Raw genomic sequence first — 18,688 nt, 5'->3', positions numbered from 1 at the left:
TTGTGAGTATTACTAAAATATATAATTTATTCTCATTATAATTATTGTGATTGTGCTTTTAATAAGAATATTTTATTATTCTCGTTAACTTTTTCTCGTTAAAAATCATTTTTCTTGTAATGATGGTATAATAAGATACTAATAGAATAACACATCATGTTTAGTTATTTCCTTGTGTATAAGTAAACATTAAAGAATTCTAAAATTAAAGTTTAAATTCAAGCCTTAGTTGTTTGATGATCATTGGGATTTAAGCATTTTTAATGTTTTAGGTATATGGGCATTTGAAGAAGGTATTTGATGTTGATTATAGTCATAGGAATATAAAACTCAGAGAATACATTCTCTTAATTCCATATACATGTGTTATCTATTATATTTATAAAAGGTGGAACAAAAGTATTACGTGTCATCAAAATAGAGCACCTACTATGTGATGCGGCACACTACAGAGACATCTGTTGATGTGTAATTTTCTCCTTAATCCATTTTTAAGTTATTAAAAAATTCAATCTGATATGCATCTGTTTCTCTCCCTTGTCGCGTCTTTTTCTCTCCTAGAACATTTTGGGACTATCTGTCAAGTGGTTCACTTCTTAATGGATTCGATCTTCACATCTATCACGACATTTGAGTAAGATAAAAGACACCCTAAATCTCTCACCCCTTACCCTGTTTTTTGGCAATCAGGAATATTTTCAAAAGCTCAGTATATCGTAACAAAGGTTTTATCTAATAAAAACTATTTCATTCCTAACTAAACCCAACTCTTTGATTGAAAACTAATCACTTCCAACTTCCTGTATAACCCAAAAACCCTCGTCATTTCTTCCTCACTGAAAACACAAGCTGTTTTCTGTGCAGAGCTTGGGAGCAGAGAGAAGCTTATAAACCTAACTTTTAGTTTGAATGTAGAGCTGTTATAGTTTAAAGTTTGGGCAATTTATAATCTGCCCTCCAAATTTTAGTTCTTTGTATGTGAATTTTTTTCTTCTGTCTCTTGAAGGTATGAGCTTGGAAGGCAGCCTACAAACGCTGGGAAATGCGGGTAAATTGGAAGGCAGCCTGCAAACGCTAGGAAATATGGGTAAATTTATTAACCTTCTCTTTTCTATTGGATTTTCTGATTAGGTTTTCTTTTCTACTGGATTTTCTGATTAGTTTTCTACTTATTCTCTTATTTCACGGTTGGGACTATTGATGTATGTATTTAGTAATATCAAGTCATTTGGAGTTGGAAGTGATTAATTTATAGCCTTTTTATTTGTGTAATGAATTCTCACTTAACTTTTTGCACCGATTCTTTTTCTTTATTATTGTTTCAATTCTGGCGATTTCGAATACACCTCTTTTTGCAATTGTCCATGGCATCAGATGCATGCAACAATGGTGGAGAAAAATTTCAATTCTGAAACAGCAAATATTACGAAAATGTCCTTACTTATGAACTTATTTTTTGTAAGTTGTAACTAATCTACAACTCGGCAACACAACTAACATATTTTAACTACATTTCCTGCATCAGATTTGTTCAGCCACTTGCACTCCCTTAATCTGATTTGCAATTTCGCAACTCCATTGATGGCTTAGAAGCTTAGATATGTGATTAGCTAGGATCAGTTTGATCATTAGAGCTGCTCTGATTAGTTGAGTTGTTTGTCGTAGCTATTTTTCTGTTGTTCAAATATGCTCAGTAGCTCTTTCAAGTGTCCTTCCTATCCAAAAGCTAATTTTTTAGTATGCTAATGCATATATATTCTCAATGATCAACCGTTCATATATCTTAATCGATTGTTACATTCGAACAAATCAACAGCCCATATGCATGAATCACCATTTCACCAATTAAAATGAAAACAATTGAATACACAAAAGCCAAAACTCAGAAGCAATAATCCTACTTGATAATTAATATTGCTACTTATAATTATTAGTATCTCTTTTTGTTTCATTCCCAACAACAAATAATAATTCCTCTCCAACAAAATACTATCATCAAGTGGCATTCTTAGAATTATGCACTATTCTATGTTACATGCCATGGGTTTATATTCTCTCAACTACCATTAATTAGTTTTAGGCCCTCAATATTATAAATATAATAAATGTTCTCCTTTCTCTTAATTTACAAGTTGCATTCGGTTTTGGTGGAATATAAATAGCAGTGGTACTTTACTTCCTTCCAACATTCAACTGAGTGGTGTTGTAATATTTAGGAGTATGGGAGTCAATTATCAGAAACAAGTGGATGTTTACATCTGTTTAATTGCTAAATTTACAAAGACAGATTTAGCTAAATTAGGAACTTTTCTCTGTTGGCCTTTGATAAGGTGAAAATTAATTTGTGAAGTTTGATATGATAGAAATGTTCTTAGTTACAGATGTTTGATTCTTATTTTTCTTTTAATTTATTACTTTGATTATTTATGTTGTGTTAGCCGAGGGAAGGACTAATTGTGAAATGTTGGTTCTCTACCAGATAGTTAACCTTACAATGTAAGTGATGTGGCACTTTGTTCGAGTGAGTTTGAATCAATGGAGGTCTCTGCTGATTCAATTTGTTCAAATGCTAATCATTTTGGTTAAGCCAAATTTCAACGTAGGCTCCTTCAACATGTTTGAGCATCCAAAGGGCAGAGCAACGATAGCGTATGCATTTTGTTTTTGTTTTTTTGTTAAATGAAAACATAAATAGCAAGCTAAATTTAATATTATTTCTCATCAATTAACCAAAGTTCTCTTTACAGTCAGAATACCTTGAGATTTTAAAGATGTTATACATATAATATGAACTAAAGTTTACATTGTTCACTAATGTATCTCTGCTCTATGCTATTTTAGGATCCATCAACTCAATAAAATGAAACTCATTTCTGAAATTTCGGATCCTTTGTTTATCTCTGCTATGTGCTTTTGAATCATTTTTTCAATGAATGTCTTCATTGAAGTGTAGACTAAAAAATGAAGAAGCTCTAAGGTTTGTTCCCTTTCTTGATTTTTTCTTTCCTCTCTTTTTTTCCATGAAATTAAGTATTCATAGTGCTTTTTAAATTTAATGATTTTGGAAAGAAAAAATGAAGACTTCTTCATTATGATGAATCTTGTTCAGCAATTGAAGTCATGGAGTATTTTGATGTTTTGTAAGTTCAAATTTGTTAACATATTAACAATTATCTATGAGGAATTATCACTGTCAAGTGAAAGAAATTTGTAAAAAAAAGTTGTATTTGTACTTCAGCTCAAATAATAAATAGGTTTGGGATAGAAGAAATCAATCATCCTGTTAAAGGAGAAATAAAAAAAATGAAGCTTCAACTTTGGTGCTACATGATAGCATTGGTGTCAATCTGAATTATTATCCTTGTGATTTATGTAATTCTTATATGAATCTTTTTTAATGAACTTATATGAATCTTTTTGAAGTCAATTATGTAGAGGTACTGTGTTGGTATGATGACAGGCTCGGCTATAATAGTAGTTTGTTAAACTACCTCATTCCTTTCTTAAGTGTTATGTTTGGTGATGCAGTAGATATGAATGTAAAGCTTCAGCTTATAATGCATTCACATCTAGAGGTGGCAATTCGGGTTATAGTGTCATAATTGTGCTATGTTATCTATATGTTTCATATGATTATGTATGATATAGAGAAAAGAAAAATTACAATCATGTCGTGTATGCCACATTGTCTCTTTAAATCGTGTTATCCTGTCAGAAATTATCACCCATGTTCACATCCGTCATGCTAATGATTCTAAATATGAATGTCCTTTGAAATGAAATTTGATTAACATATGGTATTGATCAAGTCAATCTTTGTGAATGTGATGTTGCAGGGTGATGCTAATAGTGCCCTTAGACAAGCTTTGGCAAAAGAAGAAGACTGAACTCCGTTAATAATTCCCTTTTAAACACTGTTAGAATGGGGACGGAGTGACTATTTTTGTTAATTTGGTTTTAGCTATTTGTTGACAAAGACAACCTCTATATGTAGTACTTATCAGCCTATTATGTTGTATTGGAAGGCTTCAATTGTATATGTGATGAGAATATATATATATATATATATATAATTAGTTTTTCAAGAAATTTTCAAAAGTATCAATTTAATTTCATATATTTCAATTAACATTTAACTTATAAATAGAATTTTTATTGTTATTTGCAATTTATATATTGAATTCCTGGAAAAAAGAACTCTGTGCATTGCACGGGACTAAATCTAGTTTATATACTAAATGTTGTGATAAAATACTAATAGAATAACACATCAGTTTTAGTTATTTCCTTGTGTATAAGTCAAAATTAAAGACTCGTTTTTTTCTTTAAAAGGAGATTCAATCAAATATATAAAAAATAAATAAAATGCACAGTTGCAACTGTGTACTAAATGAATTGACAGTATTATTTCAAAAAAAAAAACACAATACATGTGACAATAGACTTTTAAAAAAAATTACGGGATACAAATTTATAGATCAGTAAAAAACTCATCCAAATCAAAACCACCAAATAGTGTACTTATAGAACGGAGGACTTGTAAAACACGTTCGTACAAAATGTTTTAACGTTGTGTATTTACGACCAAGCACAACTATTGACTTAGCCCCTATCACTTGGACGCTAGCATTAAATTTCTTTTCTTCAATTTCTATGTTTCTTTAGAGTTGAAGTCATTAAATTTAATATTGCATAAAGGCATCAAATATTCAAATGCACATTGAACAACTGAGTTTCTAGCATCGACAGAAACGGGTGAGCTACATCTGTTAAATATCTACAGACGCATTATTAGAATAGTAATTTTTTGAAGAAGGAATCATAATACAGCAGCAATAGTAACCGATATTGGTTTCACGGTTGTAGGTGCCGCAGCCTCGCCCCGAAGACCCGGGGGGTGGACATCGTTGACGACAGATGTTGTGATTGGCGCCGAAAGCAACCAATCGCGGAATCAAGCTGCTCGGCAGGGCCGGAGCTCGGAGTATGGAAGAGTCGCCACCCACGAATGGGAAATGAACACCGATCCCTTACGGGAGACCGGTGAGGGTTCGGGAAATTTGGGTACGAGCCGAGAAGGCTAGCTCCTTTCCGGAGAAAGGCTACTAGGCACCCCGACATCGCCCGGTTCTGAACCACCGGCCTCCTGCTTAGCATGTTAGGCGCTAACGGACTAATCGTATATTTCTTTAAGTTTAAAATTCATTTGAAACCTTTTCTTTCTCGTTTTGAAAACCGTTTTGAGCATATTATCGAAAGCCATTTTAGTAAAGAATCACCCATTTACATGAATTAAAATATGTAGAAGAAAGGGGAGATATAAGGAAGAATTAGTTTATTTACAACGTGAATTATGCTTTAAGTTATACATTAAATCTAAATTAATCTCACTCCCCGAAAGAAGGTTTATTTACATGGTTCGTACCTTAATCGCCATTGGAACGATTTAGATACGTTTCAAAACCCCGTTAATTTACATGTTTTTCACTCGAATCGCCGTTGGAACGGTTCGAGTGTTTGGAAAACGTGAAACAAGAAATTTTAACCAAAAACGTGATTAAGCATACAAGTCCATTTATTTTTGTACAAAACCGTTTAGATAGAAAAACGATTCAAAACTCTATTATTTGCCGGAAAACGCTTTTAATTACAAGGTTCGCTTAATCCGTCGTTGGAGCGGATTAAGGTTTCAAAACGTGATATTTTAGGAAGTCGTTTGAAAATGATAACGAACTAAAAACCCTTTTATTTACATTAGGAATCTCTATAAACCTTTAAATAAATAAGCAAATTGAAATCACTTTGTGTGGTTTATTTTCTCTTTTTTCCACTCAATTAATCCTTACTAGCACATAATTACAACAATTAACAAGTTAAGTCCAAATTCACCCAACCAAATACATTTGAAATATATACATATAGAAAGTCCCAAAAGGAGAATAAATACATGTACATATATATATACATTTTTAGTAAAAATGGTGATTACACCTATAGATTAAAAATAAGGTAAAACATAATATACACTATAGTTATTGATATGTACCCAAGAAAATGGAAAACAGTACCAAGTATAGTATACTTATTATCCTAATTAAAAACAAAAACAATAATGAATAAGGTTCATAAATAAGAAAATAGCATTTAACCCCAAAATAGCCTTTCTCATAAAAGATTCCTAGAAAATAACCCCCAAAATAGTTTTGCCTATTTAATCTAGTTTAAATGAATTTAAAGGAAACATATACATATAGTTTTACACAACTAAATTAATGTAAATGATCCCCAAATATTTAAAATAAGTAAATACATAATAAGTAATTACTAGTTATATACTTTAAAAATAGTTTTAATAAACATATTACATAATTGTACATATATATATACAAGAATAAATGTCAAAAAAGACATTTTTTTAAGTTCCAGCAGCTTTACCGACGGAAAATCCGTCGCTAAACTCCTTTTAATGATAGAAAAGACAGAATATCAGAAACAGCCCCAAACTTTTCAGATTTATTAAAAAGCTTTAGATCTACTCTATTCCATCATTTTGGTCCCCGAATTACCCAAATCGGGTCATAGTCTATAGCGGTGCCTCCCAAAACGATGTTTTACTTTAAAACGTTAATTAGAAAAAAACACTTTTAAATTCTATATTTACAACGTTTTAGTCCCGAACTACCCTTAAATTGGGTCACGGTTCGTGTTGGGACTTTAAAATGAGTTTTTTTATTTAAAACCAAAACGTTTATTTAATACGAGACGGAAATTAAATAAATACGGAAAAATAAATAAATGTGATAAAATAAATAAAATAAATAAATGAACAAAATTATAAATAAAATAAATAAATGAACAAAACTATAAATAAAATAAATAAACGAAATGAATAAATTAAACGAGTCTAGTCCTCAGATAATACCTCAAGATCGGTATCGACAGTCGAAGTCGGTTGATTCCACGAGTTGTGATTTTTCGGTGTTTTTTGTAAAATATTTAACTTTTGGAAATTTTCAATTTTTTAGGAAAAAAATGTTTTTCCAAAAAAATTTACTTTCTCTCTCTAAAAATAATTTTTTTTAGAAAGAGAAGCTCCCAAAAAACCCTCTCCCAAATGCATGGGGATCCGTGCCTTTTATAGGCACGAATCCCGAGGTTGGGCGATGCCCAACCTCTGTTGGCGAACGCCCAACTGCTGGTTGGGCGCACGCCCAACGTTCGTTAGGCGTTCGCCCAATGGGAGTTGGGTGGTCGCTCAACGAGCGTCGGGCGTGCGTCAAACGCACGCTGGACGAGCGTTTGACGCGTCGAGCGTCGTGCCTGGCGTTCGTGGGACGCTCACCTGCCAGGGGGCGCTGTTAGCTGCCTGCTAACCGACACCCGACCTCCAGGGCCTTCTCGTGATTTTTATTTTTAAACTAATGGAATCAACCGCTTTAGCCGTTTATTATGGGTTTTCGTCACATGTCCTCCGACTCGGTGTCTACAACGGCTCATTTTCTCCTTATAAGGAGGCAATTCCATGTGGGAAAAAATTCACGTAACAAAACATGGAGATGTATCTTTATAAGAACCATCTGTAAATGTTATTTAGAAATTGTAATTACCTAGTTAGGAAGGATTCAAATTTAATAAATTAGAAGAAACAATTTATATTTTTCATTTGATGTTTCATGAAAATTTTATTATGTTAATAAAAGCAAGATTTAAACAAAATTATACCTTATCGTACAATCGTGATCCTGATAGAATAGAAGCTGAAAACACACGATGAAGCAAATTAGCAAAAATACAAATTTAAATGTACATAAAAAAATATATTACATAAGTATGAATCTAGTAGAGAATTAATAGAAACTTACAATTAGATATGAGATAAATTACAACACACAATCATTTTGATTAAATGGATATAGAAATGGTAAAAGAAGGTGGTAAGGGGTTTATGTTTGGTTAATGTAGAAAAAAAAACAAAGAAAAGAAGTATTTTCTATAAGAATTTGTGAGAATGCCATATATTTATAGGAAAACGAAAAAAAAATTAAAAAAAAAATTCTAACAATAATTGCACGGGAACATGGTCAATATGTGCACAAACCTAGAACAAATATAGGAAGTACAAAATTAGAATAAAAGGAAGTAGTTGTCTAGTCCATACCGAAGTCACTGGTCACATGCACGGATCAGTGGACGCTTTCTATTACGGGGTTTCCTACGGAGAAAATGAGACATGTATTAGCGAAACAAAAGCAGAAAAATGAAAAAGAACAATTGTAAATTAATTGACAATGTATCAGCGTAGTAATACATCTTCTATAGATATTCGTTTGTAAGCATTGCTGAAGGTATTCGAAATCCTAACCAATTTAGTCTTGCTGAACTAGATTTTAAGTAATTTATGCTTTAGACATGAAATATGTGACTTCATTTTTGCTGTTTCTCCACTATCAGAAAGCATATTTCCTTTTTTCAGCTTCACATGTCCCTTACTCGTGGAAAAGCATGCGCCCTACACCCGAGAGAGGTGTATCTGCATGACCTTCTAAAATGAGTAAAGGATCCAAACCACTGTCAATGTTGAGGAATGTCAACGGACTTTGCTGCCTGAGATTGGATGGCCCACCAAGCATGTACATCTTAGAAAGGGCAATTGTTTGGGCCATTTGCACCATATGCGGATCGTCTTCTAAGGGGATAATGCCCGAGGTAGAAGCAACTGCAGGTTCGGGAATTGGATCAAAACAAAACATAGCTTAGACATCAAAGGGTTCCTCCGAAGGTTCTAGATCAGCCAGTAGTGGTGTCGGTAGAGCATTAGCTTGCCAAAATTTATATTGGCATAACTCAGGGTAGTTCACATCTACAATCGTTAAATTATTAACTGCAATAAGATGACGGATCATATCCAATGCAGCCATGTGTTTGTTGCAGCGTTAGTTGAACACATAATAGTGAACCTCCATACATCACCACTTCCGTTTGAGTTAAATGTAGTCAATGCTAGTGTAAGTGTGCAGATAAACTCATTTGCTACAGGATCAGAAGTTTCAGTGCACCGCAGAGGCGGCAAACCAATAGGGAACAGAAACTCTAGAAGCATGTCAGCAAAAGGTAGCATAATCGTAAACATTTTCCTGCAAGAAAAACAAAATCAGAAATTTTAATTTAAAACAACATCATGTATAATATAGGAAAAAAGGTAACAAAAAAATCAACCATTAGTCCAAAAAATGCATCAACAAAAAAATGACAGCATCACGAAAAGAAAAGAAGATAAAAAAAATCAATTGTTTGTCCCAAAGATGCATAAACGAAATATTTTAAAAAGTCCAGCATTATGAAAAACATGAGTTATTAACCTAAGAAAAGAAAGGAAATCATACAGTAATAAAAAAAAGCAACTTTTAGTACTAAAGATCCATAAAACAATTGTTTAGAGAAGAAGACAAAAAAAAACCAATTGTTTGTCCCAAAGATGCATAAAACGAAATATTTTAAAAAGTTCAACATTATGAAAAACATTGGTTATTAACCTAAAAAAAGAAAGGAAAGCATACCGTAATAAAAAAAAGCAACTTTTAGTACCAAAGATGCATAAAACAATTGTTCAGAGAAGGACAGTCTGTGAGGGAAAACATGAAGAAAAAAGGCAATTATAAATCGTAAACATGTATTAAAAATGTTTAAAAGGGGACAGCCTTTGAGGAAAACATGAACAATGAACTTAAAAAAAGATAAAGAACATGACTAAAGGTAGAAGAAAGTGAAAAAAGATAGAACCATTTTAAAAAATAAACTGAAAAAGAACTGCAATCTAACCTTTTAGGGAGAACACAGTGTAAAGTATCTTGTAAGTTATTGGAGACTAGTCTTTAAATGTACCAAGAGGGGAAAGTGGTTTGTAAAAGTTAATTTGCATTTCTTTACCCCCATGTACAAATAAGGAAAAGTGGTGTAGAAGTAAAAGCAATTGACATTTATAGGTAGTAAAAGGTGGCTAATAAAGGGGTAGCATTAAATCTCGGTAGACATTAAAAAGATAGATAAGTACAATCTAACCTTAAAAATTGCTAAAAAGTTGAAGTTTCATTTATTGATGAGGTAAAAAGTGGAAGTTGCATTTATTGATGAGGTAATGATAAAAGAAAGTGGCTGATAAATAATTACTTCATGTGGAATTTAGGTGGCTGTTCAGACATGCAAAGAATAATGTTTCAGTATGTAAATACATTTACAGTAAATCCATTATGACGTTAGTCTCCAACTATCTCAAAATACAATCTAACAAATGAATATCCTTTATTATATTAATGATGTAAATCCAAAAGAGACATTCTAATGTTGAAAATTCCAAAACTTCCAATCATTTGTTAACTCAAATTAAAATTGAGAATCTGAAAAAACAAACAAAAATTTAAAACTACAAACCCTGAAAAACCATAAAAACTTGAAATTCATAAAAAAATTATTTGTTAACTCAAATTAAAATTAGGAATATGAAAAAATAAACAAAACTTTAAAACCACAAACCTTGAAACCCCAAAAATGCAAAAAAAAATGTAAATAAAACCCCTTAAATCCACAACAAAGCTGATTTATTCAAGGGTAAATAATTATAAGGTCCCTGAGTTTTTACTTAATACATTAGTCAGTCCCTCTGTTTTTAGAAATAATTATATAGTCATTCAGTTTTTGTGTTCATCAATTCCTTAGTCCTTATGTTTGAGTCAATGGTCAAATTATACCAAATAAATTTTAAAATACCAAAATTACCATTTACTCTAATAAAACATCTATTTTTCCTATTTTATGTTTTTTCTCCTTTTTTCCTACATAATCTCTACAATATTGAGTAATTAATTTATTGAATTTTATATAATTATAGAACTTTAATTCAGTAGCCTAAAATTTATTGACTAAAAAATAAAAGAAAAATATTTCAAAAATTATCAAAATATGAGCAAAACTATATAAATTTTGTAAAAAGTAATCTTTATTTATCTCTAATAAAATTTATAAATGAAAAAAATAATGATTTTTTAAAAAAATATTAATACTTAATGTTAGTTTAAAGACATTATATTAAAAAAATAAAAATTTAAGAGAATCAAAGTATATTTTTTAATGATTAATATATACAATTATATAAATTTTGGTGTATATATACTTTATAAACTTTGTTAAAACTAAATTTTGATATTAAAAGATAAGTTTTTTTTTATGTAAATAACTAGGGGTAATTTGGACTTTCATCTACAAAAACAGATGGAAGGACTAAAGAGTTTATTAAAATAAAACTTAAGGACCTTATAATAATATGATGGATCTACTAGTATGTTAAGTAAAAACATAAGGACTTTATAATTATTTACCCTTTATTCAAACCATGTGATATTCATGTCAAAATAAAACCAATAAAACATTTATTCGCAAATTTGTCCAACAAAAATATCGAAAAAACAAATCTAAAACTACTTTAACAAGAAACCATAAAAAAACTTAAAGCTAAAATTAAAACTTGCCAAGCTAAAATAATAACAGATAATTTAATTTTAAAAAAAACAAAAACATAAAATCCTAATATCATACAGAAAGAATTTGTGAATCCACACCTGATTAGTAGATATGCGTAGAACATCATTCCATAGTAACTACCAGATATAGCAGATACTAAACATGTTTCAAACTTTCTACCTTTCTTCTTTTCCAATTTCCCATTAAAATTAAGTACCAAAGAAGTGAAAAGTGAGTTGCAATCAGTCTCTGGAAGATCATTCAAGAAAATTTGCAAATGGGTGGTGTCCTCTTCAATCTAGCACAAGTTGAATCGATTGATTCAATCATTTCCCACATCGGCAACAGTGTATTAGATCCAGAAAAGCATCCCATATCCACTATTTTCACACATTGTGTATTAATGCCATCAACAACCAATTTGTCATCAGTCTCAAACTGAACTTGCTTCACATTCTTGGAAATCATCCAAAGTAGATTGGAATGCACCCCAAGCACTTCAATAAATTTTTGCTTCGTAAATGCCTGGAATTAAGCTGCTTCTACAAACCATAAATGCTCCTTGCTCATTACGAACAATAACCCCTATACCTCAAACATTTGCAGCATTGAAGACATCGTTATCAACATTGCACTTGAGAAATCATGTTCTCGGTTTCTTCCATTAAACCCAAACTGCTCTAGTCACTGCCACCCTTTGAGGATGTTTCGATTGGAAAGCTTTCCAATCGTGGAGGAGAGACTGGGTAATCTTGGGCCAGAATAAATTGTTCCCTTTGTTTCCAAATTGTGAACAGAACTAAAACTGCCTTGATAATGTCCGCATCCCTAGCCGATTGGTAGAAGAATAGAAATCAATCCACAATGTAAAAAAAAAATACCATTTGGATTGTTAGCACATGCCTTAGTCTAGAGACATTGTTTTTTTATATTTTATCAATTAATAAAAGGCAATAAGATGTTCAGTTTATTGACTTGCACAAATCAACTTAATAGAGTATCCAAGAATATGTATTTGCTCATATTTGTCGGATTCATGATTTGGACAGTAAAACCTTGAGCGTATGAGAACACTATTCTAAATATCCATATTTTGTTATTGTCGTGAGAACGACACTGAACTAAAGATTAGTATGTGCCTTGGAAGATGATGATGATGTTTTACCGATCATGGACATAGGATATCAATCAAGGGCGTAGATACTCATAAAGGTTATGGAGTACTAGATGGATTCGCCAATGAGAAAACTACATAATCGTGGGTCATAAGTATATCTCATATAATGCTTATATCTGAATCCTTACACTCGAAATTACTATGGATCCTAGATGATACATAGTATACTTTGACTTACGCCTAACGGGCTTGCAACTGAGTGCCAAGTATGGGTACGATCGGATATGTTATGAGTTATGTTAAGGACCATGAGTGGCTTGTTAGACGGAATCTCTGGGCAAATTTAGATACGTTTACTGCTTCTTTGCAAAAGTGGCTTGTTTTTGGAGATTTTAATGCGGTGAAGGGTTCACATGAAAAGCTCGGCTCCCCTCCTTCGGCCGGTTCATGTCGTGATTTCAGGAACTTCATTGATAACTGTGAACTTATGGACATTGATACTTTGGGGCAGCATTTCACTTGGTCTAACGGTCGTCAGGGTCAGCTCAAGTTCAGTGTCGCTTGGATAGAGCATTAGCTTCAGGGAACTTCTTAAATGCTTGGGATTCAGTTTCTTGTACGGCCCTGGGAAAATATCGTTCGGATCACTGACCGATGCCGTTACACTGCACCAATGGGGCGCCCAGGATTGCGCGGTTTAGATTCCACTCTATGTGGTTAACGCATGAATCACTAAAAGGTTTAATTTCGAGTCATTAGTCTGCCTCTCATGTCTTTTTGCCACCTGCTCAACTTCTCTGTCATAAGCTCAGATCACTCAGGCCAATTCTCAGGGAATGGAACAAAAATGTGTTCGGAAGGGTGGAAAATAACATACGGCTGGCGGAAATTCAACTCAATGACATTCAGAATCAAATGGCGGACCAGGGATATTCAGAGCGGAATCGACACCCATTGAAAATCTGGATCTCCAGTTGCAACGTCAAGAGATGATGTATAGAGAGAAGAGTCAGATTAAGTGGCTACAGGTAGGGGACAAAAACACAAGCTTCTTCCACAGGTCGGCAAGGGTTCGTAAATCTTGGGCTGGGATTCAAAAATTACGGATTAGCGATGATGAGCCATCTTTCGACATGGACCGTATCTCCTCTCATGCAATTGATTACTTCACTGAGCTTTTTCGAAGTTCTGGGGGCATTAGTGATCATCCTTTGGTGAATGAAGTGATTCCTTGCATAGTAACTGATAACGATAATGACTCGCTAATTGCCAAGCCCACGGCCGAGGATATATGTAAAACAGTTTTCAGTATGGATTAGGACAGTGCTTCGGGCCCAGATGGTTTTGGTGGGTTATTTTATCAGAGATTCTAGGACATTATAGGCAAGGATGTCTACAATATGGTCTGGGCTTTCTTTGAACATGGCTGCATCTTACCGGGATTGAACTCTAACATCATGGCGCTAATCCCTAAATCCCATGAAGCTGATAGAATTGAAAATTTCCTCCCGATTGTGATGAGTAATTTTAGTTTCAAAATTATAAATAAAATTATTGCTGATCGATTGGCGGTAATTGCATCCAAAATCGTCTCCGCCAACCAATTTGGGTTCCTCAAGGGCAGGAGTATTCATCAGTGTATTGCAATTGCCTTCGAATGAGTCAATCTACTCGATCGGAAGCATTTCGGTGGTCATATAGCTTTGAAAATCGACATTCGCAAGGCCTTCGACACCTTGGGCTGGAATTTTCTCTTAGCTATCTTAGACAGGTTCGGCTTCTCTTTTACTTTCAGAGATTAGATTCTCAACATCTTAGCTTCAGTTAGGCTGTCTGTTATGATTGGGGGCTCTCCCAAAGGATATTTTGGTTGCTCGAGAGGGGTCGGGAAGGGGGATCCCCTCTCTCCAATTCTTTTTGACATTGTCGAAGATTTTTTCTCTAGATGGCTGTCCAAATTCGAACTTGAGGGTTGTTATACACCTATGTATTATTCAGGAGGCAGGGTTTTTCCATCACATTTATTATTTGCAGACGACATGCTAATCTTCGGGACGACTTCTATGAGAAACATGCGGACAATCAAGGAACTGTTTTGTTTATATGGTGAGATCTTAGGACAAGAGGTTAGCTGGGGAAAATCTTCGATATACTTCGGGTCACAGGTGAGCAGACACAGCTGTAACAGGCTCACTGGTTGCTTTGGAATCAGATTAGACGCCCTGCCCTTTAATTACTTAGGTGTGCCTCTGTTCAAAGGAGTCCCAAAGGCCCGTCACCTGAGCAATCTGGCTGATAAATTCCTCTCACAATTCACCAAGTGGAAAGGAAGCGCTCTTTCACTCGCTGGGAGACTGACACTCACTGGCTCTCTGGTTTATTCCTTTCTTATTTATAAGTGGCCGGCGGGGCTGTTAAAAAGGCTGAATAGAAGTATCAGAAATTTTCTGTGGATGGGTAGCATTGATAAGCAGAAATTGGTCACTGTTTCTTGGAATATTTATTGCAGAAGTGTTGAAACGGGGGGCTAGGCGTGAAGGATTTCAGATTTTTCAACCAAGCCCTCTTGGGGAAAATGGGATGGGAGATGATTCAAGGTACGGGCATGGCAATTGATTTATTGAAGGCAAGGTTCTTTACGGTTTCAGGGTTGCCGAAGGCTTGTATCGCCCCGTCTTCAATCTGGTCCTCTTGTAAATTGAGTTATGCAAAAATCCGGGAGCAAACGCATTGGTGGATCGGTCAGAATTCTTCATTGAATTTCTGGACGGACACATGGTTGCAACCGACGGTCGCTGAGCAGCTGAATATGGACTTGAAAATTCAGCGGAACCTGTTTAACAACGTTGAGGAATTCCTTGTTAATTTGGAATGGCAAAACATTGATAATCTCCCTATCGCTGTTCAGAATAATATTCGCATGATTACGAAAGGTTCTGACGAATCAGATTTTTACGTGTGGAAGCCTGCGGTGAAGGGCAAATTTAATGTGAAAGAATTCTATTCCACCCTCTTTCCCAACCCTGGCTCGATCAGCTAGTCCAAATTCATGTGGGATCCTCGCATCCCGCCCTCAAGATCATTAATCGTGTGGAGGTCGTTGTATGGTCGCTTGCCAACACAAAATTTGTTGTAGCATTATGGAATTTCTCTCACCCTCCGTTGTGCTCTTTGCTGCACAAATACAGAAACTACTGACCATATTTTCATCAGTTGTTCTTTTGCAGGTTGTCTTTAGCAGGAGTTGCAGCTGCTATTCGGTTGTTCACTTCCTACAGATTTGCACTTGAACGATTTTCTGGCCTCGTTGATGAATATCAGATTCAGCTCGTAGGTTACTCTCCTCTGGCGTGTTGCTGTTGTTTCGTGTGTTTGGTTGATATGGTATGTCAGAAATGATGCGATCTTTAACTCAATGCTCCCTTCAATCCAAAATTCCATTGGCCTGCTCCATCGTCTGATTCAAGAAACGCAGCAGAATTGTACATCACCCCGAGACACCAGCATTCTTTCAAATCTGCAGATTACAGCGAGACCTCCACCGGTGCCAAATATTGTTCTGGTTCGATGGGTAGCCCCTCCGATCGGTTGGGTGAAAGTGAATGTGGACGGTTCGGTGATTGGAGCGCCTGGGGAAGCAGGCGCAGGAGGTATATTTCGCAACTCAAGGGGATTTCCAAAAGGATGCTTTGCATTCCCTATCTCCCGTACCTTTGCATACATCGCTGAGCTAAAGGCTACAATGTTTGCGATTAATTTAGCTTGGGAAAACAATTGGAGGTAGCTTTGGATAGAATCAGACTCGATGTATGTGGTGAATTTGCTTAAACATAGATCTCTTCAAGTTCCTTGGACAGTTCGTCAAGATTGGTTAGAATGCTTAAATATATCTTCACTAATGGACATTCAAATAACGCACATATACAGGGAGGGAAATCGTGTGGCGGATGCCCTTACAAAATCTGGGGTTGCATCCTCATGTATCACCTGGTGGCCGTCTGCTCCTAGCTTCTGCCACTCGTTTATTCAGGATGATTTGTATAATATTAGTCATCTTAGGACTTCATAATTTGGTGTTTTTTCTTTCTTTGCTTTTTCTCTCTTGTAAACCTTATATTTTTCCATTTTTTAATATAGCGGGTTTTAGGGTGCTTGGTTCGGGGGTGCCAACCTAGTCGGGATGTCTGGGACAAGTTGCTCTTTCGTCCCAATATTTTATCAAAAAAAAAAAAAACTCGAAGCTGATTTTAATTCATTTCAAGTATATTACATTTAAAAAATATATATATATATATACTTACTTAAAAAAAAACTATAAAAGGATCTTCGCTTTACGTAAAAATGGTTTGTTCTCATTAGATTAATGTACTTAGCCCTTGTTTAGGATGGGAGGTTAATGGAAGTACATGAGAGTAATGGAAGGTTAAATATTAAGTTAACCTTGTTTGGGAGTTTTTTTTTTTTTGGAGTAAATGAAGGTTAATGGAGTTAAATGTTTACTCCCTATAACCTCCAAACTCTAACCTCCAAATTGGAGGTTAATGGAAGTAACGTAAAGTTTTTTTATTTTTTTTATCTCTGCAGAGTAAATTTAACTTTCCTTTCTCTCTATATTTAAACTCTCAAACGAAGTTAAACATTTAACCTCATTTACATTCTATAAACTCCTAAACAATGTTAACTTTTAACTTTCCTTTCAATCGCTTCCCTTCCCTTTCCATTACTTCCTTTAACTCTCCCCTCCATTAACCTCCAAACTCCCAAACGAAGGCTTAAGTTTCAAAGCAATTTTTAGAAGTATATATTAGTATATAATTAGTTGTTCAGTACTACATATGTTAAAGGGTAATTAATTTATTAGTCCCTATATTTTGACAAAACACACTGTTTAGTCTCTGTATTTTCAAAAACACACGATAAAGTCCCTAACGTTTTTCTCGGTGAACTGTTTAGTCCCTAATGTTTTTCTCGATGAACTATTTAGTCCCTGCCGTTAGACTCTCATGAAGATTCTGTTAGTCAATTTGGATTTGTGTTCTTCTTTTCCTTTAAACTCTAATGCATCTGAAATCAACTTTGAGTGTTATTCTTTTTGATTTTATTCTTAATCGTTCAAATTTGTAATCATTGGGTCTGTTCTTTTTCTTGTTCTCCATACAAATAGCTTATTCTTCTAAATTGGATTTCCTCTTCTGAAGTTTGAAGGAAATAGTAAAGGGTAATTTAGTCATTTCTGAAGTCATAAACGGTAAAAAATCTAACAAACAGACGGAAGGACTAAACAGTTCACTGAGAAAAAGGTTAGGGACCTTACCATGTGTTTTTAAAAATATAGGGACTAAACAGTGTGTTTTGTCAAAATATAAGGACTAATTGTAATATCCCGTTTTTTTGAAGTATTTTAATTTGAGGATCAAAGTTTTTTTTTTTCTTTTTTAGAAATGAGGGATGTAATAATCAAATGTTAATTTAATTATATGCTAAATTGAATTAGTCAATTAAGTAATTTTAGCTTTTGTTATTTATATATATTATAATAACTTTTGGTTTTATTGGATTTCTACCACCGTGAGAATTGGCATTTCAAATGCTTGTTTTTTTTTCTTATTATTAAAAACATTATTTTAAGAAAATAGAAATTTGGTTTTATTTATAGTTTTATCTCCTCCTAAATTTAAGTTACTATTAATTATTTATTTTTTTAAATTAAGTTAACCTAGTCAACCACTTATAGCATAACTATACTTCTATTTAAAATACAAAGAAGTTGTTTCTTTTCATTCCTAAGTAACAGTGCCGCCACCCTCTCCTTTTCTTTTTCCTGAAAATTCATATAGCACCAAAAGGTATTTTTGATTTTCCATTTTCAATTATCATTTTACAACTTTTAAATTGCTTTTATAATTCCATACCTCCATTAGCTTAATTCGATTTTAAGTTTAAGGATTAAGGACACTTTCCAAAGTCTTTAAATTTATAATGTTCAATTTAGTTTAGTTGCAAAGAATTGGAGTAATTTGGTTCGCTTCGTTTATGGAATAGGAATTTGATACCCTT

The 18,688-nt window shown here is 33.8% G+C and overlaps 1 long non-coding RNA gene across 2 annotated transcripts; it reads left to right on the top strand.

The window, feature by feature from the left end:
- Window positions 1-643: 643 nt before the first annotated feature.
- On the top strand, window positions 644-4,044 carry LOC136200743 (uncharacterized). Of its 2 annotated transcripts, none has more exons than XR_010673475.1 (3): window positions 644-1,087; window positions 2,480-2,649; window positions 2,842-4,044. It is a non-coding gene; the product is annotated as an uncharacterized lncRNA (long non-coding RNA). The 2 variants fall into 2 exon arrangements; XR_010673474.1 differs by having other exon boundaries at window positions 2,480-2,977; window positions 3,837-4,044.
- The last annotated feature ends 14,644 nt before the right edge of the window (window positions 4,045-18,688 follow it).

The sequence above is a fragment of the Euphorbia lathyris genome, chromosome 7 (assembly GCF_963576675.1).
Source record: "Euphorbia lathyris chromosome 7, ddEupLath1.1, whole genome shotgun sequence".
NCBI classification, from domain to species: Eukaryota; Viridiplantae; Streptophyta; class Magnoliopsida; order Malpighiales; family Euphorbiaceae; genus Euphorbia; species Euphorbia lathyris.
Note: the sequence above shows the minus strand (reverse complement) of the source record. Positions and strands in the feature narration are given on the sequence as shown.